The 14,271-nt window shown below is 44.3% G+C and overlaps 1 long non-coding RNA gene across 1 annotated transcript in view; it reads left to right on the top strand.

Annotated features, from left to right (window-relative positions):
* Positions 1-954: 954 nt before the first annotated feature.
* The window catches only part of LOC134947575 (uncharacterized), a 43,513-nt gene continuing 30,196 nt past the window's right edge, over positions 955-14,271 (top strand). The window contains exons 1-2 of the long non-coding RNA XR_010182634.1: positions 955-1,214; positions 11,427-11,519. This is a non-coding gene — a long non-coding RNA (uncharacterized LOC134947575). The remainder of the gene's footprint in view (positions 1,215-11,426; positions 11,520-14,271) is intronic.

Here is a 14,271-nt window from a genome sequence, read left to right on the forward strand (position 1 = left end):
TTTTGCCCTCTTTTTCGGATTGATATGGAAGGATGATGGTCAATTATATATATAAGGTCAATTACATTCATATTTTTTATAATGGTATATGATCAGATGTGAAACATTGGTCAATTATGAAATTATCCATATTAGTACTATCATTACAATGAATAAATATATATATATATAAATTAATATTATACAGGGGATATATATTATACAAATTATACTGATGTTCTATTTATAATTAACATAATAAATATAATAATTCTAATGGTAAATCTTATAGTTTAAACCGCTATGTAAACATAAATGGAACGCAAATGCGTCCCATCTGGTTAGTGTCTATAGGTGGACGTGGACATGTGACTATGTGCCACGCAACTGGATTAAAAAAAACTGTTTGGTTATCACCATGGGAACCGAAGTAATAGACAAGCTAATATAAATTAATATTATACAGGGGATATATATTATACAAATTATACTGATGTTCTATTTATAGTTAACATAGTAATTCTAATGGTAAATCTTATAGCATAAACCGCTATGTAAACATAGATGGAACGCAAATGCGTTCCATCTGGTTAGTGTCTTTAGGTGGACGTGGTCATGTGACTATGTGCCACGTAACTGGTTTAAAAACCTGTTTGGTTATTACCATGGGAACCTAAGCAACAGACAAGCTGGGCCATGGGGTGAGTTCCGGCTAGAGGTCTCCATGACAACCGCCGCTGTGGAGGCGGGTTGGTGCTGACGCGCGATTAAGGCGCTCACGTGATCTCGTGTTATGACGGGTTCGAGATGACGCGCGCGCATGCGCATCCCCTGATACAGGACTTTAGAAGAAGGGATGATTGCGTCCCATAGGTTAAAGACACATGCTTAGAAAGACCTTTTCAAAGAGAGGCTTGGCACTCATACAGGAAATGCTAGACGCTCCTGTATGGAATTAGACAATTAATTAAGGTTATTAAATGGTTTATTCATTTTGGATTTATATACTAATAAGATAGAGGAATAATATTTGAGAGAGGATTTTAACTAATATAAGATACATACACAATTATATGTGGAAATTTTTTAAAAACTTGAAAATAGGACCAATTGCAGATATAATTAATTAACCAGCTCATAGGAAGTGATGTAAGAGTTAGGGGATGATAAAAGCCCAGATGGAGCCACTAGAGCTCATTCAGTGTGAGGACAGCAGCTCCAGATTGCAGCCTATAGTAAGTAGCTATTTATGCACTTTAGAAAATTTTCACTTCAACACTAGGTTTTTATTAAGAATAGTCACTCTAAAAAATAAAAAATAATTACCGGTAATATGGATTAAATTAATTTAACTTTTGTAATATTGTTTATTATATTTTATCTATTACAAAAATGGGCACTAATTAATATAAATCAAATTAATTTAATTTTTGCTATTTATTATAATATTATATTTTATTTATTAATTACAAAAATGGGCACCAATGAATTTATCAATTAATATATTTATTATTTTTAGAAAAATAAAAGCTGTCTATAGAGAATCTGAACTTTTCCTGTACGTTGGTTTATGATGTTTGCAGTACCCTGCATTGGATATTCCACTAAATATAGGCTATTAGCATTAGGATTTTTGTAAGTATCTTATTGGGTCAATTTTTTAAATATATGGAATATTATAAATAGATTAATGGGACTAATTAATGCTCCTGTGCCCAGAGTTGTGTGTGTGTGTGTGTATAGGGATACTTTCCCAAGCATTACAGTTCTACAGTTAGGACATCGCTCTTACATATAAAAGTAAGTTTCCTGTGTTATGATATGATTGATCAATGTTAAATTTAAACCTGTAAACGCTATATGTGAATATTGGTATATATAGATTATAATCTCATTAAGATGAATAAGTATATATTAGATATTTGAGAATCATGTATTGGATATTTAAAAGTCTATTTTTGGTCTATAAAAAAAGAAACATCACCTTTTAAACATCACCTATATGAACTGACATTTTCCAGTTAGCTATGTATTGTATTTTCCATACTGCTAAATGATTTGTTACCCACCAGCACCTCCATCAGGTCATTCAGAGAACTAATATAAAGGTATATATGAAAAGAAGATAGTTCTGTATGGAATAAGATAATCATCTTGATTTAGATTGTCAATTGAAGTTTGATTGTAAATTTTATTGTCATTTCTCTAACGTCCTAGTGGATGCTGGGGACTCCGTCAGGACCATGGGGATTAGCGGCTCCGCAGGAGACAGGGCACAAAAGCAAGCTTTTAGGATCACATGGTGTGTACTGGCTCCTCCCCCTATGACCCTCCTCCAAGCCTCAGTTAGGTTTTTGTGCCCGTCCGAGCAGGGTGCAATCTAGGTGGCTCTCTTAAAGAGTTGCTTAGAAAAAGTTTTTAGGTTCTTTATTTTCAGTGAGTCCTGCTGGCAACAGGCTCACTGCATCGAGGGACTTGGGGGAGAGAAGTGAACTCGCCTGCGTGCAGGATGGATTGGCTTCTTAGGCTACTGGACACCATTAGCTCCAGAGGGAGTCGGAACACAGGTCTCGCCCTGGGGTTCGTCCCGGAGCCGCGCCGCCGACCCCCCTTGCAGATGCTGAAGATTGAAGAGGTCCGGAACCAGGCGGCAGAAGACTTTCAGTCTTCATCAGGTAGCGCACAGCACTGCAGCTGTGCGCCATTGTTGTCAGCACACTTCACACAGCGGTCACGGAGGGTGCAGGGCGCGGGGGGGGGCGCCCTGGGCAGCAATGTATAATACCTGTATGGCGAAAAATACATCACATATAGCCCTTGAGGCTGTATGGATGTATTTAACCCCTGCCAGATATCACAAACTCCGGAGAAGAAGCCCGCCGAAAAGGGGGCGGGGCCTATTCTCCTCAGCACACAGCGCCATTTTCCCTCACAGAAATGCTGGTGGGAAGGCTCCCATGCTCTCCCCTGCACTGCACTACAGAAACAGGGTTAAAACAGAGAGGGGGGGCACTGATTTGGCGATATGAATATATATTAAATGCTATAAGGGAGGAACACTTATATAAAGGTTGTCCCTGTATAATTATAGCATTTTGGTGTGTGCTGGCAAACTCTCCCTCTGTCTCCCCAAAGGGCTAGTGGGTCCTGTCCTCTATCAGAGCATTCCCTATGTGTGTGCTGTATGTCGGTACGTGTGTGTCGACATGTATGAGGAAAATGTTGGTGAGGAGGCGGAGCAAATTGCCTGTAATGGTGATGTCACTCTCTAGGGAGTCGACACCGGAATGGATGGCTTATTTATGGAATTACGTGATAATGTCAACACGCTGCAAGCCAGTTGACGACATGAGACGGCAGGCGATCAAATTAGTACCTGTCCAGGCGTCTCAAACACCGTCAGGGGCTGTAAAACGCCCATTTACCTCAGTCGGTCGACACAGACCCAGACACGGACACTGATTTCAGTGTCGACGGTGAAGAAACAAACGTATTTTCCTTTAGGGCCACACGTTAAGGGCAATGAAGGAGGTGTTACATATTTCTGATACTACAAGTACCACAAAAAAGGGTATTATGTGGGATGTGAAAAAACTACCTGTAGTTTTTCCTGAATCAGATAAATTAAATGAAGTGTGTGATGATGCGTGGGTTTCCCCCGATAGAAAATTATTGGCGGTATACCCTTTCCCGCCATAAGTTAGGGCGCGTTGGGAAACACCCCTTAGGGTGGATAAGGCGCTCACATGCTTATCAGAACAAGTGGCGGTACCTTCTACAGATAGGGCCGTACTTAAGGAGCCAGCTGATAGGAGGCTGGAAAATATCCTAAAAAGTATACACACACATGCTGGTGTTATACTGCGACCAGCGATCGCCTCAGCCTGGATGTGCAGAGCTGAGGTGGCTTGGTCGGATTCCCTGACTAAAAATATTGATACCCTTGACAGGGACAGTATTTTATTGACTATAGAGCATTTAAAGGATGCATTTCTATATATGCGAGATGCGCAGAGGGATATTTGCACTCTGGCATCAAGAGTAAATGCGATGTCCATATCTGCAAGAAGATGTTTATGGACACGACAGTGGTCAGGTGATGCAGATTCCAAACGGCACAAAGATGTATTGCCGTATAAAGGGGAGGAGTTATTTGGGGTCGGTCCATGGGACCTGGTGGCCACGGCAACTGCTGGAAAATCCACCGTTTTTTACCCTAAGTCACATCTCTGCAGAAAAAGACACCGTCTTTTCAGCCTCAGTCCTTTCGTCCCTATAAGAGTCATATCTGCCCAGGGATAGAGGAAAGGGAAGAAGACTGCAGCAGGCAGCCCATTCCCAGGAACAGAAGCCCTCCAACGCTTCTACCAAGTTCTCAGCATGACGCTGGGACCGTACAGGACCCCTGGATCCTACAAGTAGTATCCAAGGGGTACAGATTGGAATGTCGAGACATTTCCCCCTCGCAGGTTCCTGTAGTCTGCTGTACCAATGTCTCCCTCCGACAGGGAGGCAGTATTGAAAAAAAATTCACAAGCTGTATTCCCAGCAGGTGATGATAAAATTACCCCTCCTACAACAAGGAAAGGGGTATTCCACACTATATGGTGGTACTGAAGCCAGAAGGCTAGGTGAGACCTATTCTAAATCTGAAATATTTGAACACTTACAAAGGTTCAAATCCAGATGGAGTCACTCAGAGCAGTGATAGCGAACCGGGAGTCCGGGGACATCAGGGATGCTTACCTCCATGTCCCAAAAATTTGCCTTTCTCACCGAGGGTACATCAGGTTCGTGGTACAGAACTGTCACTATCAGTTTCAGACGATGCCGTTGGATTGTCCAAGGCACCCCGGGTCCTTACCAAGGTAATGACCGAAATGGGGATTCGTCTTCAAAGAAAATGGACGACCTCCTGATAAGAACAAGGTCCAGAGAACAGTTGGAGGTCGGAGTAGCACTATCTCAAGTAGTTCTACGACAACACGGGTGGATTCTAAATATTCCAAAACCGCAGTTGTTCCGACGACACGTCTGCTGGTCCTAGGGATGATTCTGGACACAGTCCAGAAAAAGGTGTTTCTCCCAGAGGAGAAAGCCAGGGAGTTATCCGAGCTAATCGGGATCCTCCTAAAACCAGGAAAAGTGTCAGTGCATCATTGCACAAGAGTCCTGGTAAAAATGGTGGCTTATTACGAAGCGATTCCATTCGGCAGATTTCACGCAAGAACTCTTCAGTGGGATCTGCTGGACAAATGGTCCGGATCGCATCTTCAGATGCATCAGCGGATAACCCTATATCCAAGGACAAGGGTGTCTCTCCTGTGGTGATTACAGAGTGCTCATCTTCTAGAGGGCCGCAGATTCGGCATTCAGGATTGGATGCTGGTGACCACGGAGGCCAGTCTGAGAGGCTGGGGAGCAGTCACACAGGGAAAAAATTTCCAGGGAGTGTGATCAAGTCTGGAGAATTCTCTCCACATAAATATACTGGAGCTAAGAGCAAATTTATAATGCTCTAAACTTTGCAAGACCTCTGCTTCAAGGTCAGCCGGTATTGATCCAGCGGGATAACATCACGGCAGTCGCCCACGTAAACAGAAAGGGCGGCACAAGAAGCAGGAGGGCAGTGGCAAAACTGCAAGGATTTTTCGCTAGGCGGAAAATCATGTGATAGCACTGTCAGCAGTGTTCATTCCGGGAGTGGACGACTGGGAAGCAGACTTCCTCAGCAGGCACGACCTCCACCCGGGAGAGTGGGAACTTCATAGGGAAGTTTTCCGCATGATTGTGAACCGTTGGGAAAGACCAAAGGTGAACATGATGGCGTCCCGCCCGAACAAAAAACGGGACAGGTATTGCGCCAGGTCACGAGACCTTCAGGCGATAGCTGTGGATGTCCTGGTAACACCGTGGGTGTAACAGTCGGTGTATGGGTTCCCTCCTCTGCTTCTCATAACAAAGGTATTGAGAATTATAAGACGTAGAGGAGTAAGAACTATACTCGTGGCTCCGGATTGGCCAAGAGGGACTTGGTACCCGGAACTTCAAGAGATGCTCACAGAGGACTAATGGCCTCGGGAGCTAAGAAGGGACTTGCTTCAGCAAGTACCATGTCTGTTCCAAGACTTACCGTGGCTGCGTTTGACGGCATGGCGGTTGAACGCCGGATCCTAAGGGAAAAGGCATTCCGGAAGAGGTCATACCTACCCTGGTCAAAGCCAGGAAGGAGGTGACCGCACAACGTTATCACCACATGTGGTGAAAATATGTTGCGTGGGTGAGGCCAGGAAGGCCCCACGAAGAAATTTCAACTAGGTCGATTTCTGCACTTCCTGAAAACAGGAGTGTCTATGAGCCTCAAATTGGGGTCCATTAAGGTTCAAGTTTTGGCCCTGTAGATTTTCTTCCAGAAAGAATTGGCTTCAGTTCCTGAAGTCCAGACATTTGTCAAGGGAGTATTGCATATACAGCCCCTTTTGTGCCTCCAGTGGCACCGTGGGATCTCAACGTAGTGTTGGGATTCCTCAAATCATATTGGTTTGAACCGCTCAAATCTGTGGATTTGAAATATCTCACATGGAAAGTGACCATGCTGTTGGCCCTGGCCTCGGCCAGGCGATTGTCAGAATTGGCGGCTTTGTCTTACAAAAGCCCATATTTGATTTTTCCATTCGGACAGGGCAGAACTGCGGACTCGTCCCCAGTTTCTTCCTAAGGTGGTGTCAGCGTTTCACCTGAAACAATCTATTGTGGTGCCTGCGGCTACTAGGGACTTGGAGGACTCCAAGTTGCTAGACGTTGTCAGGGCCCTAAAAAAAAATATATATATATATATATATATATAATAATATTCCAGGACGGCTGGAGTCAGAAAGTCTGACTTGCTGTTTATATTGTATGCACCCAAAAAAGCTGGGTGCTTCTAAGCAGACTATTGCTCGTTGGATTTGTAGTACAATTCAACTTGCACATTCTGTGGCAGGCCTGCCACAGCCAAAATCTGTAAATGCCCATTCCAGAAGGAAGGTGGGCTCATCTTGGGCGGCTGCCCGAGGGGTCTCGGCTTTACAACTTTGCCGAGCAGCTACGTGGTCAGGGGGAAACACGTTTGTAAAATTCTACAAATTTGATACCCTGGCTGAGGAGGACCTGGAGTTCTCTCATTCGGTGCTGCAGAGTCATCCGCACTCTCCCGCCCGTTTGGGAGCTTTGGTATAATCCCCATGGTCCTGACGGAGTCCCCAGCATCCACTAGGACGTTAGAGAAAATAAGAATTTACTTACCGATAATTCTATTTCTCATAGTCCGTAGTGGATGCTGGGCGCCCATCCCAAGTGCGGATTGTCTGCAATACTTGTACATAGTTATTGTTACAAAAATCGGGTTATTATTATTGTGAGCCATCTTTTTTAGAGGCTACTTCATTGTTATCATACTGTTAACTGGGTTCAGATCACAAGTTGTACGGTGTGATTGGTGTGGCTGGTATGAGTCTTACCCGGGATTCAAGATCCTTCCTTATTGTGTACGCTCGTCCGGGCACAGTACCTAACTGAGGCTTGGAGGAGGGTCATAGGGGGAGGAGCCAGTACACACCATGTGATCCTAAAAGCTTGCTTTTGTGCCCTGTCTCCTGCGGAGCCGCTAATCCCCATGGTCCTGACTGAGTCCCCAGCATCCACTACGGACTATGAGAAATAGAATTATCGGTAAGTAAATTCTTATTTTTTGATATCATAATGTTAATATGTTTTTGTTAAAGACACCCCTGAGGATGTCTATGTTTAGACGAAACGCGTTGGATTATGAGACATAGTGGGTGGACAGGCTGTCATTTGAGCTCCTCCCCGGCTGGGGTGGAAAGCAAGTCCATATAAGATCATATCCCATGATTGTTTAAGATCAATGTAAGAGTTATACACTTTTTAACAAAAAATAAAATAATTTTTATCAATTTTATGAAGGACTAACGAATGATATTACTGTCTGGGTGAATCTGGTAAAAGGGTATTTTTCAGGATCATCCCACTATCCGTGACACAAACACCTCAATATCACAGGAATTATTCGTTCTAATCAATGGTATTATTGGTCCAAATCACTGGAAGAAAATGACAAAATCACTAGAATGAAAAGCCAGTATCACAGGAATTATTCATTCTAATCCATGGTATTATTGGTCCACAGGTGGTGCTGCGGAAGGATTTGTATTCAGTATCCCCAAGCGGTGTCTCACCTGCAAAGAGGAGGTACCTCTTGGATTCGACGTCTGCGTTCCATTGGCGGATCCAGAGACCTCTGCGAGCCGCTACTGCCATGGAGGATGCTCTAGAATTCATCAGCCCAATGTCCCTCATGGCTTTCACCATGAATTTAGCTGAATCCTTTGTGACCTAGAATCAAGACAACATCGTCCCTATGGATTGTATCAAGGTCTTCTATTAAATTGTCTGACCATTTTAACATAGCCCTAGCTACCCAAGTGCATGCAATAGTGGGCCTAAGGGCGGCTCCAGTAGCCGTGTAAATGGATTTTAGAGTTGTCTCTATCTTGCGGTCAGTCGGCTCCTTTAACGAGGCCGAGCCTGGTATAGGTAATGTAATTACCCCTGATGGCCTGGACACCAAAATGTCCATTATGGGAGGAATCTCCCATCTCCTTCTATCCTCCTCAGGAAAGGGATATGTCTTAAGTACTTTATTGGGGATGTGAAAAACCTCTTCTGGGTTTAACCAGGATCTTTCAAATAGGGTATTCAACTCTTCCGAAACCGGGAATGTCACTAATGATTTTGCAGTTAGCATACAATAATTTTTCTCTATTTGTATAGGTATTTCTAATACATCCCTAATGGCATTGATAAATTGCTGAATTTTATATTCCAATCTATCATAGTGCCCCCCTCTAACTTCTGTGTCGATCCCTGTGTCGGCATCTATGTCCGCGTTGGCCTGCAAGACCTGTGTATCAGGAGCTGAGGGGGTCCTAGATGAAATGAACTGATCCATATCTAGAGCATTCTTCGTAGCTTTTTTCCAGCAACTTAATAGAGTATGCCCTAATGAACTCTGAGGAATCTTATTTCCTAGGCTATCCAGCCATTCTGTCTCCATCCTAATGGGATGAAACCACTCAAGGCAATCTTGAGTACCTGGTACAGACTCCTCTGAGGAAGACACCTCCAAAACATTTTGTTCTGACATGACACTGACCAGTGATACTGAACACTGTTCAGGATACTAGAAGTGACACGGAGCTGCAAGATACAGCAATGGCCTACTGTACTACTATATACTGGTGGTCACCAAAATGCTGCACTGTACTACTATATACTGCTCACAATAATGCAGCACAGATATGGATACTTGAAGTGACACTGAGCTGCAAGATACAGCAATGGCCTACTGTACTGCTATATACTGGTGGTCACCAAAATGCTGCACTGTACTACTATATGTACTGCTCACAACAAAGCAGCACAGATATGGAATGGATACTTGCAGTAACACTGAGCTGCAAGATACAGCAATGGCCTACTGTACTGTACAACTATATACCATTGGTCACCAAAATGCTGCACTGTACTACTATATATACTGCTCACAACAATGCAGCACAGATATGGAATAGATACTTGCAGTGACACAGAGCTGCAAGATACAGCAATGGCCTACTGTACTGTACAACTATATACTGTTGGTCACCAAAATGCTGCACTGTACTACTAAATATAATATATATATAGTATATACTGGTCACACAACCATGCAGCAGATATTGAGCACTGATGATCAGGATACTGTCTAGAACGGAGTCTGCCACGGAGCTGCAAGATGCAACAATGGCCTACTGTACTACTATAATTATATACTGGTGGTCCCCACAATGCAGCACACTGAGCACAAATATGGAGCTTTTCAGGCAGAGAACGTAGATATTTGCAGCACACTGAGCACAGATATTTGCAGCACACTGAGCACAGATATGGAGCTTTTCAGGCAGAGAACGTAGCCACGTCCTCTCCGTTCAATCTCCAATGCACGAGTGAAAATGGCGGGGACGCGCGGCTCTTTATATAGAATACAAATCTCGCGAGAATCAGACAACGGGATGATGACGTTCGGGTTAACCGAGCAAGGCGGGAAGAACCGAGGCTGCCTCGGACCCGTGTAAACCACGAAGTTTGGGGGGGGTACAGGGGGTTCTCGACGAACCGAACCCGCTCATCTCTAATTTATGTAATTTCCCCCCCCCCCCCTCTGTGTTACTGTGGTATGTGTGTTATATTCTAGTATGACACAAGGTACCAATAGATGTGTAGGATGGGCAGTTTAGTATGGCAGGGTAACGCTGCAAATGCAGCATGAATGTTTTTCATCCTGTGTGATGTTATGTTTTTAGCTGTATTGTACTAACTTTGTGGCCAGTCAGTCATGTCTGCTCTGGAGCCCGTCAATAGTGGCACAGATTTTGGAGAGGATCTTTGTGAAAGTGACATATGTGGAATTCACTTTGCTGCACAATATATTTTTATGCCGAATGTGCCTTGATGGGTTTTTTTTGTAATCTGTAAATAAACTTATTTTTAAAAAAACATTTTCATTGATAATTACTAAATTTTAAACTTTAATTTTCCCTATTTTTGTAGGTTCCAACTGTCAAGGGTCATCCAAAAACTGTTTATCATATAAACTATGAACCCTGAAGTCCGGTTAAATTATTTTATTACATCTAAGTTTTGGAAACCTTACTTAATTTTTTTTAATTTTTTTTGGGGTTAATAATATGAAACAAAGGAGTTACATTTTTTTTAAGCGGCAGGGTCAGGGATAGTGGTGGTTTTTTTGCAGTTAGGAATATTTCTTATCCGTTTGATTTAGATAGTGGCTTCGTTAAGGTTGAATTTGGCCCTGAAACTCTACTGAGGTAGTTGTTTGTCCAATGTCAACTTGAGTAGGGGTTGAATGAGTATACGCTCACTTCAAGACTCTTTCCTCTGATTTATGATCATATCCTTTTTTGTTTAAACAATTTTTTTAATTAACTGGGATGTTTTATATGGGCATAACACTATCAATACTGTCCACATTAATTAACTTACATAAACTCTCTAAGTGGTGGTGGTCTTTTTTATTTAAAGCCTCCTACCCTTCTAGCATAGTCCACTTGTTCAATGACTTTTTCCCTTTTAAAGTCTCATTTACCGTCAGTGAGTCCTCTGTATATATCCTTTTGACATGCCCTATAGGAAACCATGTTTGTCAGCAGATTAGCTTTTGCTTTAAATTCTCTAACTGCATCCGCAACCTCAGGAAACTGGAACTTACACTTAGATCAAAACTCATGCTGTAGCTAATATGGGCAATGGTTTTTTTTTATCTATTATTTTGACTAAGATTCCATGTTTATATTTTTAATTTTTTATTTTTATCCTCTTTTTAGAAGTGCAACAAGCCAACTAAGTAATTCCCACACAAATGACTATGGATTTAATTGAGTTACAGTCTTCCATTCCGACACTTGAGACAGTTCCAGGTGACTGTTTTTTGCTTTATTCTTGGAAGGGGTTTGTGGGTTCAAACATCAGAGCCACAACTAGGTATGTGCGCTGTGTGCCTTGCACACAGCGCAGGTTGACCTGGGGCGCACCCAGCCACAACAACAATCTATATTTGACACTGACAGGTCCCTGAATTTCAGCTCTGCCTCCCCTCTCCCCCAAGCAGGAGCTTACAGTGCAGCTGCGGGCAGTATTGCCCGATCCGCCACCACCCCCTCCCTTGTGGTAAAAGTGAGCCGCGAGCACTAATGCCCGACCCTCCCTCCTGGTAACACTGAGCCTCCCCCTTGTGGTATGCTGACTGTGAGCCGTGTGTAATACCCACCCCCCCCCCCCCCCCCCCCATAACGCTGAACCAGCGGAATGGCCACCCCCCTCATGATATGCTGACTCTGAGCCGCGCGGAATGCCCCCCGCATCGTGGTAACGCTGAGCCGCAAGGCAGTGATTCCCGACCCCCCCACCCCCCCCACCCGCGGGATCTTTCAGCAGTGTCGGGTGTCTGGCCCCTCTGTGTGCAGACGGATCTGTGCTGCAGTGCCCGTCCTGTGTAAGATAAGAACCGCCGGCTCCTGCAGTCTGAAGATAAACTTAGCAATTAGCACAGCATGGGGGAAGGTGGGCAGGCACAGGGGCAAATGCAGGATATCTGGGGGCGGGGTTACAGATATACTGTAATGTGTAAATGGTGACTGACTCGGCAGGTAGTGTACTGGTAATGTGTAAAAAGGGACTCTACTTGTCGTAACGTGTTAGAAAAAAACTAAAATAAAAGGGGGCTCTACCTGCCATGCTGTGTAAATTGTGACTTTACCTGCCATACTGTGTAAAAGGGGACACCACTTGCCGTAATGTGTAATACGGGACTCTACTTGCAGTACTGTGTAAAAGGGGACTCTACTTGCCGTAATGTGTAAAAGACGCTCTACCTGGTGTAATGTGTGTAAGTGGCGCTACTGTGCAATGTAATTTGAATAATGGAGACTACTGTACAGTGTAATATGAATTGGTATTTTGTGGCAACGCCCCTTCCCAATGATGCCACGCCCCTATATTTTTGGTGCACTGGCCCTGTCTTAAATGCGGGGGGGGGGGGGGCGGCGCGCGCGCGCCGATGCTGTTTCTTGCACACAGCACTAAAATGTCTAGTTACGGCACTGTCAAACATGTTCTTGTCTTATGCTCAAAATAAGAATTTAGTCCACCATGTTATATGGTCTGTTCCGCAGAACATGGTTGGCTATGCCTTACATATGCCTAAATCATACATTATCTTCGAAATTAGAATACTGTATATATCTGCACCTCCAACATAGACTCCATTGGCATGATTTGCTCAAGAAAACCCATCCCTAAGCAAAGACCTATGGTGTCTGGACAACGTATCTTATCAAGCACATTAGTTCACGATTTTGATTCTCTAACGTGTTTGAATTTAAGTCATTCTTTCATTCTTAGCAAGTTAATAATGCATAAATATGTAATGAACAAGGTAAGTACACATTATAGTTGTTTTCATTGTTATTAATTGTATTATTTGTAATAACTTTTTTGCACAAGTAGATTTCTGAAACGTATGCATAATTGTATTCTAGGTTAGTTTCTCATGTCCTAGAGGATGCTGGGGTCCACATTAGTACCATGGGGTATAGACTGGTCCACTAGGAGCCATTGGCACTTTAAAAGTTTGAGAGTGTGGGCTGGCTCCTCCCTCTATGCCCCTCCTACCAGACTCAATTTAGAAAATGTGCCCGGAGGAGCCAGTCACAGCTAGGGGAGCTCTACAGAGCTTCTTTAGTAAAAGTTTATTTTAGAGTTTATTATTTTACAGGGAGGCTGCTGGCAACAGCCTCCCTGCTTCGTGGGACTAAGGTGGGGAGAAGTGTCCGCCCTGCGGGGTCTGAGCCACTATCTCCGCTGACATGACACTGAGCTCCTTAGGGGATCGATCGTTCCCCCGCCACAGGAGATCACTCACCCCGGCAGCATGCCACCACCCCCTTACAGAGCCAGAAGATCAGTGGCGAGTCAGTCACCGCCCCCCCCCTAGCAAGCGGGGAGCCGGTGTGAAGATGGCGGGAACAGGGTATGGAGCGCAGTACTAACTGCGCTCCGGGGCTCAGCGGTACATAGTGCGGCGCTGTGAGGGGCACCCTGAGCCAGCGCTTACACCCTACACTGACCTCTTAAGCCTGTCAGGGTCTCGGGATTGCTGCCAGCATGAATCCTCAGGCCAGTATAATCTCATGATGAGCGGGAAGACAGCGCCATTAAGGGGGCGGAGCTTCTCCTCAGAGCGGACCCAGCAGCATTCAGTGCCATTTTCCTGCCTGGAGAAACGCTGTTAGTGAAGAGCAGTCCCTCCAGAGCAACTCCAGCTATCTCTCACGGTACCAGGGGGTTGTAGAAGGGGGATGGGGGGGGCTGTGTAAAGACTGTGTAACCTATTAAGGTGCACAGTCAGCGCTGGTTGGGGTCTCCCTATACCTTGAAAGTGCTGTGTGTGGGTTGGCTCCAATCTCTGTGTCTCTCTTGCCATTCTTGGGGGTGAAACTCTGTCTAGCCTCCCGTGTGTGTGTGTGTGTGTGTGTGTGTGTGTGTGGAGTGTTTGGGGTCTCCATTTAGCTATGTCCAGGGACTCTGTCATATGCTGCAGAGGATATGTCCTCTCAGGATGATCTCATTCCATGTAATCAGGATTGTACTGTTTTAGTGCATATACCAGCA

Source organism: Pseudophryne corroboree, chromosome 8 (genome assembly GCF_028390025.1).
Source record: "Pseudophryne corroboree isolate aPseCor3 chromosome 8, aPseCor3.hap2, whole genome shotgun sequence".
In the NCBI taxonomy this organism is placed as follows: Eukaryota; Metazoa; Chordata; class Amphibia; order Anura; family Myobatrachidae; genus Pseudophryne; species Pseudophryne corroboree.